The 22,377-nt window shown below is 38.1% G+C and overlaps 1 long non-coding RNA gene across 3 annotated transcripts in view; it reads right to left on the bottom strand.

Annotated features, from left to right (window-relative positions):
• The window catches only part of LOC122631227, a 72,305-nt gene extending 52,628 nt beyond the window's left edge, over positions 1-19,677 (bottom strand). For 2 of the 3 annotated variants that reach the window (XR_006327651.1, XR_006327653.1), the window contains exons 1-2: positions 19,538-19,677; positions 16,401-16,552 (exon numbers count right to left, since the gene is read on the bottom strand). This is a non-coding gene — a long non-coding RNA (uncharacterized LOC122631227). Of the gene's footprint in view, positions 1-16,400; positions 16,553-16,818; positions 16,880-16,967; positions 17,292-19,537 lie in introns of those variants that run through there. The other variant, XR_006327652.1, reaches the window with a different exon arrangement.
• Between the last annotated feature and the right edge of the window lie 2,700 nt (positions 19,678-22,377).

The following is a 22,377-nucleotide window of genomic DNA, read 5'->3' on the forward strand; positions in this document are numbered from 1 at the left end:
GCGAATCGTTGCCGCGGAATAAAACGGAAAGGAACGTGACGGGTACAATGTCCGTATTGTTTGTGCAACGAAAGTTGTAACTCGCGCCTGTTTACACGTAGCAAATAAGCAAACAAGAAATTCCCGGCATCGAGCTGCGTGCATCGACTTTACCTGAAAGGCCTGTCTTCAGAACGGTGATTAGAGAGCCAATGAAAAATATGAACAAGATTATGATCGTCTGGTACTTGTTACTACCCCCACTACTTGCCCATTATAAACACTCACCCCTTAATCCTTTCAATAAAGATAGAATAAGTAGTTGCATGAGTTTAAATGAGTTTTGATCGACGATTTTTACAACAAACAATTTTCAAGATTTCCGTGAAAGATCTTTGATATCATAAAACGTTGTTACGTTCGTTCGTTCGTTCGTTCGTTCGTTCGTTCGTTCGTTCATTCGTTCGTTCGTTTGTTTGTTTGTTTACAACGTAAAAATGTATTTGAAAAAAAAAAGTTAAAGAAACATCTTTATACGCGTTATTAACAAACCGACCGCTAACGTCAATAAAAAGAGATCCGTAAAGAAGAAAAACTCGAATCGATGTTTACAGGCAAGAGGTCGACAAACTCGTGGAATTTTCCACAGACTAGGATAAAACTTTCGTTCCGCACGAGAGTACAGTGCGAGGAGGACAATTATTTGCTCTATGTTTCCACTGACGCGACAACGTTTAGTCCATTATCGGCCGAAGGCTGGATCGATAAATGATCGATAACGTCAAAGACATTCGAATATTTATAACTACCGTAGAAAAGACTAGGGAAAAAAAAAGAGTATACGAAAAGAAAAGAAGAGAAAAAAAGAAAGAATGAAAGAGAACGAAGAAAAAAGAAATTGTAAAAAAGAAAAAGAAAAAGAAAAAAAGAAAAAAAGAAATGCGAAACAAATAGATATATCTACTAACGATAATAATCAAACGAAAAAGATTTTGTAATATGCGTATGCGTGGGTCTATATAGGTACTACCGTTAATACAACAGATATATCTCTCTATATGTTCCAATTATCAAACGAAAGAAAACATTTGTGAATTTATTTACCGCTTTATGAATGTTTACCAACGTTCGCTTTTAACAATCGACCATTATCTCGTTCGATGCAACAAACTTTCCCTTTTTAACCTTCACTCCGATCGCATACGAAGAACATACGTATTGGGAACATCCTGTATACGTACTTTATACATACATACATATATATAATACAGACTATTATTCGTTGGAAAATATTAATCGTTTAACAGAAGTTTAACTACGTCGAGTCTCTCGACGATTAACTGAACGAGTTGGCTTTAGCAAAGAAGGAAATCTTTTCGAAGCTTTTTCCCCTAGACTCGCGAAAGCTCGTCGCTTGAACAGAGCCACGGCTTGGAGAATCGGAAGGAAAAGAGTAAGAGAGTGAAGAATAGGGTGTGAGGGGAGAGTAGGGGTGTTTAGGATGGTGGTACGAGTGAGGTAGGTTCTAAAGAGAAAGAGAGAGAGAGAAAGAGAGAGAGAGAGAGAGAGATGGAAATAGAGATAGAGGAAGAGGAAGAGGAAGAGGAAGAGGGAAGTGCGGATGCAGTGCATGCCAGCAGCGATGTGGGCTAACGGGGGAAAGGAGAAAGAGGAAGAAGAGGAGGAAGAGGAAGAGGAGGAGAGGGTGAAAAGGGTGAGGGAAACGGCCGGGGAGGGATTCAAGTCTGTTTGCTCATGAAATATGCAGGCATGCGCCCTCCATAACTACTCGAAAGCACTGAAACTTGCGTGCAGCTCGGCCGAGCTACGGGATTTTCTGCCCTTCCGCATCACCGTTGTGAGGGTGGCCCGTTTACAAAAGCGAGACTTTTAGCTCGCGATGCACGCGCGATTCTTCTTATCGGCGGGACGGTCACAAATCGATTTTCGAATTAAAACAAGCCGAAGGCGATCGAGACGATCCGATCCGATCCGATCCGATCCGATCCGATCCGATCGAGCGAAAGATCTATTTCTTATTCTATGTATATATATATATTTCTTTTTCTCTTGATATTCTCCAACATGTCGAGTTTTATTAAACGTCAATAATGCTGGCTCTTCTATCGTTTTAACGTCAAGATATATATTGCACACGTTAAGTATGTACTTAGATATGTATGTATGTATATAGGTAGGTAGATATATGTGGATGTAGTACGTGTGTATCTACAACGCCATTAACTCGATTCGCCGTGGAGCCTGTTGTCTCGTTTCTTCTCTTCCTCGAGAAACGCGCAGGAAGAAAACAAATATAGATGACGCGAGAAACGATAAGTAGAAAGAAAGAGATAGAGAGTATCTCGCCTACTACGGACTTCAAACGATTCTGGAAAGATCGAGATAGGTACTGTTCTCTCTCTCTCTCTCTCTCTCTTTCTCTCTCTTTCTCTCTCTGTATCTCTCTCCTTTTCTCTATCTATCTACCTATCTTTTTCTTTCGAACGGATAGTTTGCCCGGAACAAAGTCGACCAAGGTACTCTCTTACATCTCTCTGTCTCTCTTCTTTTTCTTTTTCTTCTTCTTCTTTGTTGGCTCGGTTCACAACTTTACGGAGGTCAACGATCGATATCGTGACTGTAATAAGAAACAAAATTTTTCGACCCTTTACTAACTAAGCCAGAAGATCGATCGATTTCAAAATACGTATCTTCAAGAAAGAAATAGCATGATCTTTGAATCTAATAACATCGTGTTATCGTGAGATCGTGAAAGATGAAAAAATTCGATCGCTTCAGAAAGAGAGCGACTTAAGTATTTACTTAATCTCCGAAACAAAAGTCTGGGAAAAGAACAACGAAAAGAAAAAAGAAAATAAAAAAGAAAATAAGAAGAGGAGAAAGAAAAAAAAAAGAGAGAACAAAAAAAAATGGAAACATATTTTGGGCCGTGACGGGGTGGTCGTAAAATGGCTTTTTATAAGCGATCGCTATCGATGGTTTGATTTCAACGGGGGTTAATTGCGATAACACGTCGTCGTTACGGGAGACAACGACCAGACACAGAATATGGTGGAAGGGGGAAGGGGGAAGGGTAGGGGGGATGGGATGAGGGATCACATATGCTATTCTTGGGGTTAAATAATCCAACGTGACTCGCTTACCGGGATATCTACGTGACAAGCTTTCGTGCATCACGTAAGGTCGTAACACGTAGATATAACACGGCTAGCAGGCATCTAAGCGCTCATATATTGAAACTTAATTCGATATAGGTACATACATGTATTATAGGTAGAGATATATGTATAGTACCTACTATGTAAGTACATATGTACCTACATATCAATTCGCCATATGTTTTACTCTCGAGCTCACGCATAAAGCTAGTGCGGGCAATCTCCACTAAAATCCGCTGTCTCTCTCTCTCTCTCTCTCTCTCTATGTGTATATATATATATATATCTGTCTCTCTCTGTTGGCTCGCATAGTCGTAACGATCGATCTCTTTCTCGCTCGATTCTCGCGTCCCAAATATCACGTTCAATAATTGGGACCGATTTTCCATCTATAAATTGGCTACACTTTTGTTTCCCTCTACCTTCTACGATATATCAAGGACGAAACGTTCAACGCACATTAGAGAACGTACCGATAGCTCGATAAGGTTCAATCGATAATCGACGTTAACTTTACTGGCAGGTTGACTGCTCGGCTAGCTAATATATATATATATATATATATATATATATATATTTAGTATAGTATACATGTATATATATGTATGTACGCATATCTATATATATAATATATAGACATATATATACTCTCTCTCTCTCTCTCCCTCTCTATCGTCCTATTCTACGCGATGTGTAAGGGTGAATAAGACTGGGCGAGGGTAGTAGATAGGTAGGTGGTATAGATTGAGCAAACAGTGCGTTTATAGCGCAGAAGGGAACCCCTGAATTTCCTCGACACAAACCGATCACAGCGGTAGTGCGGCTCTCGAGTGCTCGCTCCTCGATTATCGAGTACACCGCAGCGCGCTATCGATTATCGCCATAGAACATCGTTTTCGCACGGGACAATGTAAAAAAAAGGAGAAAAAAAGGAAAAAGGAAAAAAAAAAGGTAGGAAGTTGAAAGAAAGTAAAGTTTACGGGGGCGGTAAAGGGTGGAGTTTCGTTAAGTTACGTGCTCTTACGGGCGAAGCCCGTAACACGATAAAAGAATTTAATGGCCGGTTATTTTCGTTCATCGTCCTGGTCTCGAACACGCGACTGAGTTATTCTCTATCTCTCTTTATGTCCCTTGCTCCTTCTCAACGTTATTTTAACTCTTTATTAGCGTCGGTGATTATATTTCATCTGAAACTAATTACAAAAAAAGAGATTAGCCTTCTTTTATTCTTTCATTTTCTTATTACGACTTCAAGAAGCGAAAAAATCGATATAAAGACTGTTTTTTTTTTTCTACATGTTACATATACGATCGAAACGAAAGATAAACGTTAAATCGGAAAAGTTAATTAATTTTTAATACTGTTCGTGAAGAGGCGTTATATTTCCCGAAAAGACTTTTGCTACAAAAAAGAAAGGAAAAGGAAAAAGATTTTCATTTTAATCGTTGAAACGAATATAAATAAATTTTTTTATGGGAATAGAAAAGACATTAGGTAATCTTAAAGACGCAAGTCTTTCAAACTTCGCAAAGTTTGAAACGAATATATAAGTTCAAAGTCGTTTCAATTCGGGCCGACTCCCTCCCTCCCCCTCCTCCACCTCCTCCTCCTTTGAACGGTCGGATACGGCCCTCATCATTCGCGAAAGGATCTGTTCAAAGGGTGTGTCGTAAAAAATTCATTATCCATCCGAGGAATCGATCGTGCGCCCGTGTAATTACGTGCCCTTTACACCTCTCCAAACCATTTCTGTGGCCTCGCTTCAAAAACCTCCCTCGAAGGAATATGTATCTATTATTAATAACGAAAGAATGAAAAAATTATATTTTGATTAGTACAAATTATGAAACATTCCGATTATTTCTTTCAATTACTTTCTTCGAAAAATCAGTTACGCTAATATTTAATAATAAATTCGACGTTAACGTATCAGACGTTGATAAAAAGTAAAAGAAAAAAAAATTATCTTTATACTAATTATTACCACGATTATATTATTGATAAGTTTAATTTCCGACCGTTCATTTTTAGAAAACAATTGTCGAATCAAATTCCTAACTTCGCTGTAACGATTAATTAGGCTCTTAGTGTCTCATTAATTGTTTCTCCAACGACTTCCCTATGAAACTATAATCGCAACACATATTTTATTGTAGATATTTTTATATTATTTTATGATATGAAACATTTAAAAAAAGAAAAATGTTCTTCCATACTGAGATATATCATATTTTCGAACGAGAAAGGAAAGAATCAATCATCGGTAACCGACTCGTCCAGCAAATCAAAGGCCAACTGGCACAAATCGCGGAACGCACTGCAAAATTAACCATTTGTCCCGGATCAAACTGATGCTAAAGTGTATTAGAAAACATTCCGATTCGTTATATCAAACGATATATTACTTTATAAAAATAATAAGAAGCAGATATACATTATATATATATATATATATATATATATATATATATATATATATATCATTTCCAAGATCTACGATTAAGGAAAAAATTATTCTCGAAAAACAAACAAGACAAAAGAAAAATTCTCTCAGAATTTTGTTAAATCGTTCTTTCTCTTGACTATTGAGAAGAATTCGGTGAACTCTATGTGTTGACTCATTTCGTTCGTATAAGAAGATAAGGTATATAAGTACTTAGCCGTCAGATAAGTATTATTTCTCAGAAAAATTCTACACCGTATTATTATCAAGCACGTAGAAGAGAACCAGTCGTACGTAGGTAGGTAAGTACGTATACATACGTACACATATACACATACATACATCGCGAGCATCTATGACGAATGATTCACTATTGTTTGCAATAACGACAGATTAAATTATCCCCACCGAAACTACGTAGTTTTCGATCTCTACGTACATTTTCGATCTCTATATATATTTTTAACCGAGACCGAGACATTGATTCTTAATGATCGATCGTCGACGAATTTTTGATTATCGATCGCGTTTGGACACCTGATAATGCATAACTTCGATAACGATATACCTACTATATACAGCCGGGTTACAATGTAAATATTGATATTTTTGTCTTACGTAATTACATCGAACGTTTTCAAAAACATTCGATAATCATTAAAAATCATTTTTCTGTTTACGTAAATCGTAAATAATCCATTGAAAAATTGTGTAGGTAAAAAATAAAAAGAGAAAAATAAGCGAGTAAATAATGAGAGACACTAATTTTTCTTTAAAATATCAAATGAGTATAATAGTGGACTAATTAATCGCCATTGATATCCGGAATAAACGACGTTCAAAAGAACGAAAAGAAATTTTCTCTCCTCGCTGCTAAACCGATTTCCGAGAAGCCGTTCTCGCCGAGGGATTCCTTAATTAGTTGTATCAACTACCGTCGAGGCAACGAGGTGGACGTGATTTGACTAACGAAGCAAATTCTTAAATTAACGAACGAAGACGCCTCCCTCTCCTCCCACCATCTTTTCCTTACATTTCGCGATACCTTAACTTACGCTTTTACTCTATCGCTCGACTTTCATCGCTTTCCAAGTAATCCCGAGCCCAGCCCACCCACCCCTCATCCCTCTTATTTTTTTTCGTCTCTCCAATCTCTAACGAGAATCAATTGCGCACCGATTTAATTCTGATTTCTGAATGATCGATCGTCACAACGTAAACGTTTCCTCAGTTTCGTCAAAGTGACACAACTGTCTAAAGTGACAATTTAACTAACCGTCGAATCCGTTCTAATGTCTTCTTCTTGTTTACGTATTTTACGAGTTGCATATATCTATCTATAGTACGTATCTACGTAATGGATTAAAGTTTTATATAAGGGGAATACTTATGACGAACTTGTAAATTAACACGTCGGACAGACTTGAGAAGTAAACGGGCGTCAGCCAGTTATTAATCACGAGGATCTTAATTAATGTCACGCGCTCTTTTTTTCTCTCTTTCTCTCTCTCTCTCTCTCTCTCTCTCTCTCTCTCTCTCTCTCTCTCTCTCTCTCTCTCTCTCTCTCTCTCTGCTACGTCATTGGTTTTCTCGATTATTGCAGAAATATACGAAAAGAGCATTATACTGTGCGTTACCATGATACATAGATAGATGATACCTTCACTTTCATAGAAAAAGAGAGAGAGAGAGAGAGAGAGAGATCGATAATAAGGAATGAAGAAAGAGAGAAAAAATAAGAGAAGATACAAAAAATAAAAGAGATGAAAAATATAGGCGTTGAGAAAGTTATATGAGCTCGGTTGAAAATAATATTTTAAAAAGGCACGTCTTACGCGTTATTCTCGTTTCACCGGCGTCGAACGATCTCACTTTTACAATCTCCACCGAGCGTTTTTCGTCGGATATCTTATCACCGGCATAGCGAAGTCTGCGTTATCAGGCAACGTATTTATGGGGTGGGATATGAACCTGGAGGATAGATAGGTAGATATCGTGAGTCTGTACGAAGCTCATACCTCGTCTCTCTATCTACCTCTCTCTTTCTCTTTCTCTCTATCTTTATCTCTATCTCCCTCTCTCACACACTCTTTCTCTCTCTCTCTCTCTCTCTCTCTCGTATGTACGAACAAACGCGCACGCGCACGTGCACACACACAGTCTTTCTGTCTCAGTTTTTTCTTTCTCTCTTTTCTCTGTCTCTCTCTCTCTCTCTCTCTCTCTCTCTCTCTCTCTTTCTCTCTCTCATAAAATTTATCTTCCCTCGTGGAAAATTATTTCTCATGAGAGGCCTCTAACATCTATTATACTCCGACAATCGGAATAAGATCGAATCTGCGTAAATGAATGAAATGAGAACGAAAACCTGTAGAAGGATTATTTAAATGTAAGAAGATGAGCTTTGGCAAATAATAACACGGCGAGAGTAAAGGTAGGTACCTATTCGTGAACGGCAATGAATTCGAGTCGTTCGTTCGAAGTAACTATTTAAACAGTCGTTCTCTCCCGATGCCTTTCAATTCAAATTCGAATTCGTAGCTTCGCTTCGCGTGCCATGCCTCGATTGACGGGCTCGTGAGGATAGTGAGGATTACAAGCGAAGCGCGGAGTACCATCGACATATGCGAGTTTACACAAGTGCGTTTACATCCTATTAATTAGTCCTCGATTTCGACTCGAGTTTGATAAATTTTCGTTTCATATCGTATTTCATTCTCTTAGGTATTCATTCGAAATCTAAAAAAGGAAATGAAAATTTGCCAAATGAAAATGCGCCTGTCCGAGTCGATTTTGTATTTGTCAAACTTTTGACTAAGGTAGGTAGGATAGGCAGTTAGGTAGATAGGTAGGTAGGTGAGTATATGCACGAGTAACGTTATATCAGATAGGTATCGCTATATATGTAGGTAGATATGTACATACACCGAAAACCTCGAAATCGAAATCTTGACATTCGCTCGTTAGCCGGAAGCTACGTTCGGAAGCGAATCGGCCGCGCCCACGGAGTAGCGCGTTCCAATTGGCCAAAATATTTAACCTGCGATTAACCGCGGCTTCTCTCTCACACGCGTATACAGAATGATTCAAGAATCAAATAGCAAGAGTCAATCGTGGGGTAGACTTTGTACATATTGTAGACGAATACCAGCATCGTCTCTCTACGTCGTTGGATACAAGTTTGTGTGAGCTCGTGTCTATTACGGCGGCATAATGGTAGGTATACATATCCACATGTGCTACCACAACGAAAGGGAGGGCGAAAAAAGAAGGAAGAAAAGAAAAAGAGAGAGAAAAAGAAAGACGGAGAAAAGACCATCACCGAAAGAGAACGAGAGAGAGAGAGAGAGAAATGAGGAAATGAAAAAGCGAGCGAATAGACACAGAGAGAGGAGAGAGAGAGGGAGGTTGAGGAGAAAAAATCGAATCTTCGTGAAAGCGAGATAGATGAAACGAACGAGTTTGCCTAAGCAGATGTTTTGTGCGAGAGCAAAGGAGAGAAAAGATAGTTCGAAGGTAAGGTTAAAAGAGGAAAGAGAAAGAGAAAGAGAGAGAGAGAGAGAGAGAGAGAGAGAGAGAGAGAGAGAGAGAGAGAGAGATAGGGAGAGAAAGAGAGAAAGAGAAACTGGAAAGATAGAAACGGCAGAGATGTTGCTGACATTGCTTGAACATATTTGAGCTGCTCCGCTCATGACCAAATATTTATTTATTTACTCGGTAATATACATTTGTATTAACCGCGTAGCGCGACTCGGGACACGTTCATTCAGATTCCCCTCGCAAATTTTAAGCAGTACATACTGCACGGTTAATTAGCAACGCCACCGCGTTATATATCGTTCGTTGCACTTATCGACCGTACTAAACAACATCAATCGGTACGATCTTAATTAGCAGGAATCGTACAAGGTGCATTTTAATGTATCTATGTACGTATGTATGTATGTATGTATGTATGTATGTATGTATATATGTACATAACTGCGATATGTAGGTACGATGCGTCTTCGAAGATGATCGTTATGACATTAGGTAGGTAAGTTTTGCTACCATTTACTCGAGTCTTATTTAGAGAGCAATTATTTTCTCACGTAGATATTACCTATCCTATATGAGGGGAGAATACGAGTAAAACGATCTAACAGTTATACATACGTATACGTATATCTACCTACATACATACATACATACATATGTAGATACATAGATATACGGATACACGTACGATAATACACTGTTACACCTTAACTCCCTTACGACAGACGCGTCTCTTCAGGAACTGAAAATTCTCCGATACGTTCTCGTTTATTTACACGCTTTTGCACAGACAGCGATAATGGGTCCTCGACCCTTTTCAGATAAAAATACTGATGACACCTCGGCCATCGGAGAAACAAAGAAAGAAAGAGAAAATAAGAAAGAGAGAGAAAGAGGGAGAGAGAGAAAGGGAGAGAAACAGAAAAGACTGACTCGCAGATATTGTTCTACTCCTCGGGAGCACCGTCGTAAGATATCATGGATAGTTTTCATCGATAATTAATCGATAAAAGCACCTTTTGTTTGCGCCTGACCTACATTACTTTGCGATAACGTCTTACGTTTATTTGCGAATCGCCTTCGACTAAGACTTTTGTATCGTAAAAATGTCCATATAACTATGTAACTTCTTCTTATTATTATTATTCTTTTTCTTTTAGTTATTTTTCTTCGCGACGAGACAATACTCTTACCTTCGATCGTTTCGACCGATTGTCACGAATGTAAGGAAGTTATACAAGGTGTCCTAAAAGTGTATCGAACGGAAAAGAGATAATAAAGAAAGTCATTCTCAAAAAAAAAAAAAAAAGCTTTACGCATAATGGTCCGATTCATTTCTTAAACGTTTTCACGTTTGTAACAATTGTTTTCGTAATTAATGGCTAACTTTTCACTGAAAAGAAAAAAAAAAAAAAAAAAAAAAGATAGAAAAAATAAAAAATCTAATTGCTTTTTTTCCTTCAAAAAAATAACCCAGCCAAAAATAATCCTCATATCGCATGAAAATCGTATTTTACAAAACCCTGGATTTCAGTCATAAAAACGATAAAAATAACAAGAGTCCCAGTTCAGTGTTATTTACCGCGAGAAAAATAAAAACCATGATTCCTATTCTTTTTTTATTTTTTCTTAAGAAAATATTGAAAATATTTTCCTCCCTATATACTAATACACGATCCGTAGAATTGAAAAATATTCTGTTTGATTAGAACACGGAGAAATTAAATTCTCGTTGAAAATGACTTCCATTATCATATTTTTTCGATTGATCCATTTGAGCTACCATATTTTATATATATGTGTGTGTGTATGTATGTATAAATATATATATATATACATATATATATATAAAACGAAGAGAGAAGACCATGTATGTACTATATCCACGAAAGCATCCAAAAAGCGAGGCGAGAATTTCCGGGACATTCGGAAATCGTCGAACGCGTCTACTCGTCCTTCCGGAAACGTGATTTCACCTGGTTACCAACGTCGAAGTCAACGACGACGATGTCTTCGGAATTTCGACGACGAGCACGCGTTCTCGTCCTCCTCTTTTTCCTCGCACATTTTTCCCGCCTCCTTTTTCTGTGGCGAACACATCTCTCTTTCTCTCTCTTTCTTTCTGTTTCTCTAACTCTACCTCTATCTCTTTCTTCCTCCCTTTCCTCTCGGTCTCTCGAATTTTTACATCCGTCGTCCAAATCCGAAACGTGACGAGTGCAAACACTCAATTCTCTGTTTATGAGTGGAACGGGCCGAGGTAAAGCCTTGAATATTTCGCAAATAAATAGAAAAAGAAAAAGGAGAAAGAAAAAGAATCTCAACTGAGAGTACAAATATAATCGTAAGAAGCTCCCCTTTCTGATCGAAGTCTCATCATATATGTGTAGATATAGATAAGAATATAGATGGTGATAACGTCGAGGATATCTATAGGGTTTATACATGTATACATAACATTATCGTAAAAAAGAAAAAGAAAAAATAAAAAGAAGAAAAAGAAGAGGACGAAGAAGAAAAGACGAAGAGACGATCGGTTTTCTATAGTCGATTTTCACGTCGCTGTAACTAACTACAAATTTCTTCAAGTCGATTCATCCCGTTTAATTTGTATCTAATCTAAAACTAAACTTTAAACGAAAACTTTCCAACTTAAAACTTTCGATGATCTTCAAGAGCAATAATAGAGATTCTTAGGGATGAAAATTCTATGGGATGGCGTTTGGCCAAGACTTTATTAACGCGATACTTGGCTACCGACAGACAGAAATGGATAGAGAAGGAGAAAGAGAGAAAGAAAGAGAAAGAGAGAGAAAGAGAGAGTAGAGTAACTCGATTCGCGAGATCTCTATGTTGGCATGCCGTTGATTCCATGGTATATTTAAAGAGGCCTCAGTTTTGTTTGAAGGAATTAAGAAGAGGAACGATGCGCTGGGAAAAGGAGCCTCATTTTCTCTTGTACCAATCGAAAGAATACTCTCTATTCCTTTCTCTCTCTCTCTCTCTCTCTCTCTCTCTCTCTCTCTCTCTCTCTCTCTCTCTCTCTCTCTCTGCTTATATCCATCATCTTTTTCTCACTTTTTCAATTTTGATTCTTATGCTCTTTGAAAAATATCGAGTAAATAAATTACAAAGAAAAAACACACGGAGATAGAGATAGAGAGAGAGAGAGAGAGAGAGAGAGAGAGAGAGAAGGATAAAAAGAGATAAAAAAGAAACTAGATATTCCCATAGCGAAACAAACAAATGGCTTCAACTAGACTGCGGTTTTGTAACTCGTACTTTTGGCTACGACGACGATGACTACAACGACGACGACGAAAAGTCGTCGGCTACTGTAGGAAACAGAGAGAGAAAGAGTAAGAGAGAAAGATGAAACAGAGAGAGAGAAAGAGAGAGAGAGAGAGAGAAGAAGAAAGATAGAGAGACAGAGACAGAGACAGAGACAGAGACAGAGACAGAGACAGAGACAGAGACAGAGAGAGAGAGAGAGAGAGAGAGAGAGAGAAAGGATAGATGTTAAAGCCTGGACGGTTGCGGAGGCACTCGCGGAGGCGTCTATTTGCGTAGATCCAAGAGATCGGACAAGTGGCGAAGCCTTTGTCGGACTTTGTCGGCTCCGTGGGTGGCTCGTTTCTACCTCCTTCTCTTTCTCTCTCTCTCTCTCTCTCTCTCTCTCTCTTCGTCCCTTCTTCCCATGGTTCTCTCATCTCGTCATTCTCTCCATTCTCTCTTCGGCAACCCCCAAACTACGTTCACCCCATACCTATATCCTCGACTTCCACGACCAAACTACGACGACTTTCGTAGTACTATCCCTCTCTCCTCTCTCAGTTTACTCCTCTCTTCCCACGTTCCTGTTAGTATCGTATATATTTAATGAAACGAGCTGTATAGATCGGGGAGAAGTCCGGCGCGATCGTAGAGACGCCATTTTAATCGACACCTTTGCTATCTTAATAATGTAGGTTTTATACAAAGACGGAACATTTCGATCGCGATTGTTAAATCTTCGAGTTAATGGGCAGATTTTTTTTTTTTTATTTCTTTTCTTTTTTTTCGAGGGTGTGAAGACTGTCTTGTGATAATCGTAGAGATCGTAGAGACGTTCTGTATTTAGATCGAAACTTTGGATGATCTTGGAATTAAAAAAAAAAAAAAAAAAAAAAAAAAAAGAATAATCTCAACTAACTCATAACTTTAAAAAATCTATCAAATTTTTCTAACAAATTGTATAAAAAAAAATTGTAAAAATGAATCCATTCGAAGCCATTTGAGATTATTGTCGAAAATCTTGTTCGTAGGAATATAATAGACAAATCGGCTTTAGCATAATTGATAAATATAGTTAATCGATAGGTTTATATAATTGATAAATATAATTGAAAAGTTAGCGGATCGTAATATCGATATTATTTATTTGTACTATCCCTAACTATTTTTTCTGTGGATTCATTTTATCCTATATTTCTACGTTCGTGATCTCGAAGAAAACGCAAGACGGAAGATCCGTTGAAGCAACCACTCGGTTAAGAAGCTTTTCTTCTTTCCCCCGTATACAGAAGATCGATCGAACGATTTGTCGAGAAACACACACCGGGGCTCAGTCGCGCGCTTCCTTTGTTTTACGTAATTTCCGCGCCAATATTAGCACGCTGCGTGCCGTCGTCGCTGTGTCCCGTGCACGCTTCTACGGAACTCGAGAGAGTCGACTTGGGTGCATCAGAGGATTGTATGTTCTTCGCAAACAAAGCAATCAATAGCAATCTCTTAACTCGTCGCAAGTATAAACTGCACAGTACTACGTTGCAGTGATATGCTATTGCACACTATCCTTTCTCTCTGTCTCTCTCTACTTCTCTCTCCTCTCTCTCTCTCTCTCTCTCTTCTATCTATCTACTCATCTATTTGTCTATTTCGTTGAATATTATTACGATTGAAATTACACGAGGAACGATATATGAACGCGTACCGTTCGAATTTCAAACCAATTAAATAAGAAAACATGAAAAAGGAACGGAAAAGAACTAATGGTCGATAAGGTAATATCGTAACTCATAAATAATATTGCCTATAAAAATACCGTTTTGAAAAATAAGCGACGAGTAATATCGTCTAATCTTTTTCAAAAGACCGCCAATGTCCCCACTCGTATCTCTTTTAAAATTTGAAAGTTGCCGCTTCGAGTACATACGAGGACTCTTGTTTCGTGTTAAACGTTGGATTCCTCGTGAAGTAGAGACGACGTGGAAAGAGTGTAGCTATAGAGGTAAGGAAGAAGTAGGACCCCTCTCAAGAAGAAGCGTATACACCAACACATCCTCTCCCTCTCCCTCTCTCTCTCTCTCTCTCTCTCTCTCTCTTTCTCACGCATACATACACAGACGCGCGTAAACACATATAAATACATAAAGCCGAGGCCCTTTCCAAAAAATTCTGAACGTGCCGCTGTTTGCCCAGCAACGGGGGTCAAACATCGGGGGATCGTGCCCATTTTCGCTTCTCTCTTCGTTCGCTAAGACACCAAACCTACCTAACGTAGGTATATATTCGAACTCGTAAGGGCGGCTTGCTCCAAGTTTCTACCATTTACCTGAGAGAAAGAGAAAGAGATAGAGAAATATATATATATATATGCTCTAGCGGCTTTCACAAAGAAATTTCCACAAGATCTTAACCATTGACTCTTCTACATATTGGCGAAAAACGAACGGAACATTCTGTATTACCGCGACTTTCACCGATCGTCTAACTCTTTCGTAGTATCGCTTATCGAACGTTAAGATAACGATTTCCGTTAAGAGAAAATACTGTCTACTTTAACGATAAAAGTATATAACATAGTCTAACAACTATTCGATCGGAATTATTATCGTCTATATCTTCGAGTAAAATCCTTCAATGAATTTATCAATTCTGTTTCTTTTACACACAGGTGTGTAGATACATACATAGATATCTATTAAAATAAATTCTTTTTATAGATCGTGCGATTTCTTCCTTTCTTTCTTTCTTTCTTTCTTTCGTATTTTTCATCTCATTCTCTCCCCCTCTCTCTCTCTCTCTTTCTCTCTCTTTTCTCCCAGTGAAACACTCACACGATGATAGCGAGACTTTGTTTGCGTAAAGATAACGGCGTGTTCTACCTGGCGCCCATCTTCTTAACGATCCCGACATCCCCGTATGTCTTTATATCAGAAATAAAGCTCGTATTATTTTCCATTACGCTTGCATACTTTTCTCTCCTTCGTAGTGAAACGCTCGAAAATATTCCAAGAACTTTTAGTTAGTTACGTGAGAAACGTCCTCTTATTTCTTCAAGATAAACGATATTACGATAAACGGTAAATGAAAATTAAAAGAGTAAATCTAATTATAAACACTGATAAAGTATCGATTTAACAACATGGACTGATCGATAACAATTGAGATGATGTAAACACGGAGAAAAATAATATATTAATATTTGATATAAAAATGTTATTAAATAATGTTCAAAGAACAAAATAGATAAATAAATGAACCTTTTTATACCAATCAATATTAATTCAATAAATAAATAAATAAATAAATATATCTATGTACGCAGAAACTTAACAACTATACGTCAAGGTCAAACATCTTAATAATTTTCATTCTTAACTCCGGAGATGCGCAAAAAAAAAATTACACGCTCACTAGTAAATCTAAAAATATTATTAAATAATGTTAATAATATGATTTATACGCTATATATGTAAGTACTTAGTAGCTATGGGTACGTCGTCATGGTTAAATATCTTAATAATTTTTATTCGCATTTTCGCTGCTTGTGCGACACGTCAACGAGAGAATTAGCTTTCCAATGGTCAAACTCGTGATGTATTCTTTCGTGAAACGAGAGAACAGAGAAAAAGAACAACGTTACGGATTGGTCGCGTGGCAGAAATCAGAATAAGTTTAACCCCTCGTCTATCGGCTATTGTATTTCACACGACCGAACGAGGATTTAGTTCGGTTAAGCCCGTTCCATTGGCGGCTCTATTATTCCGATCCTAGCTAGCCAGAATCGACGGACGTATCGGCCTACTCTAAAGAATGCACTGTCTGTCTCTTTATACGTATGTGTATATACGTATATGTATCTTTGTGTGTGTGTTATGGACTGCGTTAGAGCAAATAACGAGGAGGATAGCTATAATTTACGACGTGTAAACACATACATAATATCATCACGATCCATTCGGTTGATCATCGTTTTATACAATGTTCAAGTAAAACTCACGTAAAAAACAAAGTCATGAATATCCAACGAAGAGAATCCACAAAGGACAACCAGATGTTCCGTTCCAAATGATGATGATGATGATGATGATGAAGAAGATCGCACCCTTCGTAGTGTAACGTAAGATGTTTTCTTACATCCGAGAAGAGTAACTAAAATATTAAAAATAGAATGAAAACAAAGAAGGAAAGAAGGAAAGAAAAAAGAAAGAAAGAAAAATCAACAAAGATTAGTTTTAAAGAAACTATTAGATTTTTATCCTATTAACGCTATATATATATATATATATATATATATATAATCTTGTATAAGATCTATATCTTAATTCCAAATAAAACAAATATAATTAAGCTTTATACGATGTATAGATACGACGTAGAACAAAATTTAGATAAAACAAACTATATGTAAGACATACCTTATGCTATTCACTACTTGACGACGAGTTTCCGATTGACTGATCCAATTAACATTACAATCTTGGATAAGATAATGTTTTAATAATAATAAATTCGATATAATTACACGTTAAACTATATAATCAAGATTATAAAAGAGAAAACGTACTAAAACTAAGGCTTATATCACTGTTCACTCTGCGATGGCTCGTCCAAGACTGATTCGTTAAATAAAAGAAATGGAAGGAACTAAGTATAAAAGAAATGAAAACAGAGAGTAACATTGCTTAGGACGATCAATAGCAGATTTCTCGGAATATTCGATGAGTCAAACATTTACCAAAACAAAGCGAATGGAAGGAACTCGGTATGAAAGAAATCAAAACAAAGAGTAACATTGACCTAGGGCGATCAATAATACGATAGATTTCTCGGAATATTTGATGATGCAAGAACATTTACAAAAACATTACATATGGAAATGTTGGGTAATTGAAAACAAAGAAATATCGTGTTTGAAAACATACATAATAAGCGTATACATAGTATGTATAATATATATTATATATTATGTTATTATATATATATATATATAAGAGTATACATAATAAGCCTATATATATATGTATGTATGTATGTATAGTATATACCTACGTTATGGGTGCGAGATTGACGAAAGGTTGGACGTATCTGTCGACATTAATGGAGTTGTTTGTCGCATCACGTAAATCTCGCGTAAACGCCCCTACCCGAAAGATTCGTGCCAACTGCTGCCGGTGGTGGTGAGGGTGTTCAATGGGGATACGGCTTAAGATCGCACCGTTTAACATCGTTTGTAGGGTTCGGTTTGCGACCCCCGCGGATATGCCGCTGGTGCAACACCCGCGAATAAAACACACCCTATGAAACGCTAACTATACTCGTTGCGGCTAGCCAACCCCATGAAATTGTGTGAATTTAACATTTAGATATTTCCATGTAATTACAATCGTTTCTTTCGAATCTCTTCAATTTGCCAACCATTTAGATTTTCTCATGAAAGAAATTTTTTATTTTGTTACAATGATTTTTACATATTCTTTTTTATAATTTTTCTTTATTTTTATTTTTGTATTTTAATATTCTCTTAAGAATATCAAGTATGTAGGAATATGCAAATTACGTACTCTATATCCTCCCGTATTGTTATCGAAAATTTTCATTGAGTCCATTCGACGATTTAAGAGCATGCCTGAGAGATCTTCGTTTTCCGGTCGACCAATGTTCAGGGGTTGATCGAAAGTAGCTGGAGGGTTGGCAAAGGGAAAAGAAGAGTGATAGACGCGTGCAAGGGGTAATCCCAAAGGATTGTTCGAAGAATTAGCAGGAATATAGGAGTATTTAGATGAACGAACGCCCCGCCGACCGTATAAATCGGAGCTCTTTTACAATCGTCTTGTTTGTCGTGTACGAATCATCGCACTCAAAGAAATTCGTGAAAGGGAAAGACAAAGTACTTTTGAAAATAATATCTATGTCTCTCTCTCTCTCTCTCTCTCTCTCTCTCTCTCTCTTTCTCTCTACAATTAAAACGTTTTTCCGATTAATTTGTTAATAGTAATATTTGACGTTAAAATATATCTCTGAAACGAAAGAGAATCAACGATAGCTTCTTTACATTTTGATTTGCTTCGTTCGATCGACCGAAAATTTATGCACGATCGTATTTTAATTGTAAATCGAATTATTAACGAATACGATTTTTCACCGTGTCGGTGAAAAGAGAAAATTTCGAAGTCACACAACCGTATGGATTCCGCGCATTGATTAGGAATAATTATCCCGCCGACAGGATAGCCGGATTAAAAGCCAGAAACGTCAGCCTGGAAATAATTGTTATTAAATGTAAACACATCCGAAATGTTTTTAACGATCGACGCACCAACGGCAACGACCCTCGATCATTTGCAAATCGCGTCCCGTATACCTATGTATGTTTCTCACTCTAAATAATCATCGAATATTCTGAGCATGCGGTTATTTAAACCAACTGAACTATAAGCAGTATTTGCTTCGCGTACACAGATTATTGAATGAAGTAAAATCGAGTCGCTTTACGCGGAAAATAATGCGCCGCTGCACAAATTTGACGAGACGCATCGCATTGTTCCATCCGACGAAGATCGACACCATTTTTGCATTAATTATCGATTAACGAGGTTCAAAGTTCACGCGAGGATATGAATTGAAATATATTATTCTTAACGTTAAAATAATACGAAAGAACGAAAATGTAATAGTACGGAATTAAAAGTGAATTTCACGAAATTATTGCGATGAGAGTATCTAAGAATATTTTCTTCCTTGGAATATAATAGATCAGATTAGATTCGAAATTCGTCATCGATCATCGAATAGAATGATTATTATTCTATCGATAGAAATAGCAATAGATACTATATCACGTACCTAACCTAATTTCATGGAACGATGGAAGAAGACCGATTAGAGATTAAAAGATGATCCTGCATTTAACACGATCGAGCGTGAAATTCCTTTCATCATCTATTGCATCACATCGATATTCGATAAGAGACGAGATTCTAGATCGATATCGTCATACGATAAGTAATAGGTACTACATATATTTCTCGAATGCACCAAATCGTATTACGTGTTTACGTAGATTGAAAATTACATTCGTAGATAGTAGGGTTATGATGTACGTTTTACGTGATAGAAAAGACAAAACGATCTTACCAAACAATCTGTGTCTTCTCACGTTTTATGGACACCATAAAACATGAACTGTCAACGTTCGACATACCACGCACTGTATAAATTCACTTCGTTAATGAAAAATAAATTCGCGACGAAGATTACGATGCACGGTAACCAACAGATTTGGAAATAGCGCGCATGCGCGCATGCCGCCATGACACCGATTACTACGCTTACCTCCGATTGCGAGATAGAGAGGCGCGAAATTACGAATTATAGATACGTTTATATCTACGTATATACATAGACATATAGATACATAATACTATATATTTACCTATCTACGTAAGTATATTGAATGACGATAAAATTGGACTCATTTTCAGTAGGTTAAATAAAAGAAAAAAAAAGGAAGAAAGAAAGAAAGAAAGAAAGAAAAAAATGGAAAAGTGTTCGTTGCTATCGGAGAAGCAGACACGGTCGCAATATTACGAGAGGCAAATCTATTATCCGTGGAGTGACCGCGCGCGTCAGGACTGCATGATGGATGAGCGGTGATTAATTATATGCTGTCCATCCCTCCTACCAACCCCCGTATTCTCATCCTCTCCCGTCATCGCCGATGGGCAAACAGAGAGAAAGAGATAGAGAGTTGAAAGAGAGAGAGAGAGGAAGAGGAAGAGGAAGAGGAAGAAGAGAGAGAGAGAGAGAGAGAAAGAGAGAGAGCAGACTAAAGCAAAAGCAAAACGCACCGTACAAACTCTGCAACGCATCCAACGAACGTTCCTTCCTCTGGCAACGCGTTCGATGACAGACTGGACGTTTCACGACTGACGTATTAATTTTCTGGAGTGGACTAGAGTGGACTAGAGACCGACGAGGTTCTGCGTGCTCGTGCATCGTCTCTCTCTCTCTCTCTCTCTCTCTCTCTCTCTCTCTCTCTCGCTCTCGCTCTTTCTTTCTTTTCCTCTCATTGAAACACAACGTGCCAGTTGAAGCATCACACGGATTTGCAGGCCGATGACCATGCCGATGACCATACCATAACGAATCGCATCGGTCGGCCATTACGACGATGCTCGTACGCTGGTCACCGATCGATCGGAGGGATTAAAGCGAAGAGCCCCACGCGAAACCCAAGAATTACTTTTCATCGACTTTGTAGCTCGCGAATTAGCGATCTGTTCGGGCCTCATCCTATTATCTATATAATAGCGTATAATTAGGTGTGCGCGCACGAATCGGGGCTTCGAGCTTTGTAGATAGAGGGTGTTGAGACATCGTAAACGTTGGGGTTGTTACGAGAATGCAACATGTGCGCTCGCTTTTGATCCGTCACACCTGATTTCGGCCCCAGTCGACTCCGCCCTCCTGATTTTTACGCCCTAAGAATTAAGGGATCGTTTAGTCCATATTTATCGTACGCGAGACACCGAAAAGTAGATTAAAATTAATCTCTGGAAACGAAGGAAGAAATCGATTTTTTCTTTTTTTTTTTTTTTTTTTGTATTATTCTTGGAGATTTCTTTCATTCGTCGTTAGTTCGAAATAATTTAACGCTTAATCCTTTAATCTTCGACGATGAATATTTCCAAAATGATAGAATAAAAAAAAGAGAGAGAGACAGAAAGAGAGAGAAAACATTAAAAGCACTGTAAAGCTCACATCCTTTCAACCTTTTACAACCCGTTACCAATCAATTTCAAAGCTTTGCCTTTTCTCTACACGAAAAAGCTAAATGAAGGTGGCCCCTACAAATGAATGTTCCGGCAAATATCAGACGAGTTTTCATCGGCAACACTGCCACGACCAACCACGACCATCCGAAAGCTGTTTTTCATTCGAATCCGTTGCTTGTATCATAGGGGGAGGAAGGGGTGCGTCCGAAAAGCGATGGTACCGTCGAAATTAACCACCGGCCGAATAACAATCGAACTCCTCGGCTGTGAAAAAGCGCGGGAAATGGGAGCGGGGAAACGGATCGACAGTAGTGGTGTCGTGCGTGAAATTGGAAACGCGGCTCCATTAAAACGCCATTAATGGAGATTCGCAAATGGCGCGTTCAGGAAAACGCAACGAGACCCAATACGATTTATCGTGAAAGCCTTCGATCTATATAGAGCGATAGAACGATAAATATAAAGAGAATGTTTCTGTCTAATAGGACCTATTTCCATGCGTACCTATCAAGGTACTTATCTAGTTTTTAATAAAAATTTCGTTTAATAAACTTATCGATCGGCCTTATCGCGAAATAGTACTACGCGTTTTTTCATCGTGCGATATTCGTGAATCGACTTACGTATACGAAAGCGAACGATTCGAGAGGAGGAAAAAGGGAGGGATACGAACGAACGATGGAAAAAGGAGAAGGGAATAAAAAGAAAGAAGGAAGGAAAGAAGGAAGGAAAGAAAGAAAGAAAGAAAGAAAGAAAGAAAGAAAGGCAGAAAAAAAAGAGAGGGAAAAAGGATAAAAAGAAAAAAGAATTATGGACAATGGAGGTAGTAGAATAGAGGAGAAATATATCTATGTGGTGGTGTGGATGGAAAGGCAGACTGGAAGAGACCGACAGAAATGGACGAAGCGGGACTTTAAAGAAAGCGGAGCACCGAGCGTAGGAAGAAAGAGATAAGAATAAAAGAGGAGAATGGAGAGGGAAGGAGAGAGAGAGAGAGAGAGAGAGAGAGAGAAATATGGCGAGGTCGGCGAGCACGGGGAACGTGGTTATCAGTGAGAGCCGGGTAACTCGAGCTTATCGATGTGTGGGTGTGCGCGAGGTGTCGGCCATGTTGAACGAGCCTGCGTGCTCGGTACCTCCTCTCACTCTCCGAGGCGCGTCAATACCACAGGCTGGCGTCCTCCGCGCCCCGCGGGACCA

The sequence above is a fragment of the Vespula pensylvanica genome, chromosome 8, assembly GCF_014466175.1.
Source record: "Vespula pensylvanica isolate Volc-1 chromosome 8, ASM1446617v1, whole genome shotgun sequence".
NCBI classification, from domain to species: domain Eukaryota; kingdom Metazoa; phylum Arthropoda; class Insecta; order Hymenoptera; family Vespidae; genus Vespula; species Vespula pensylvanica.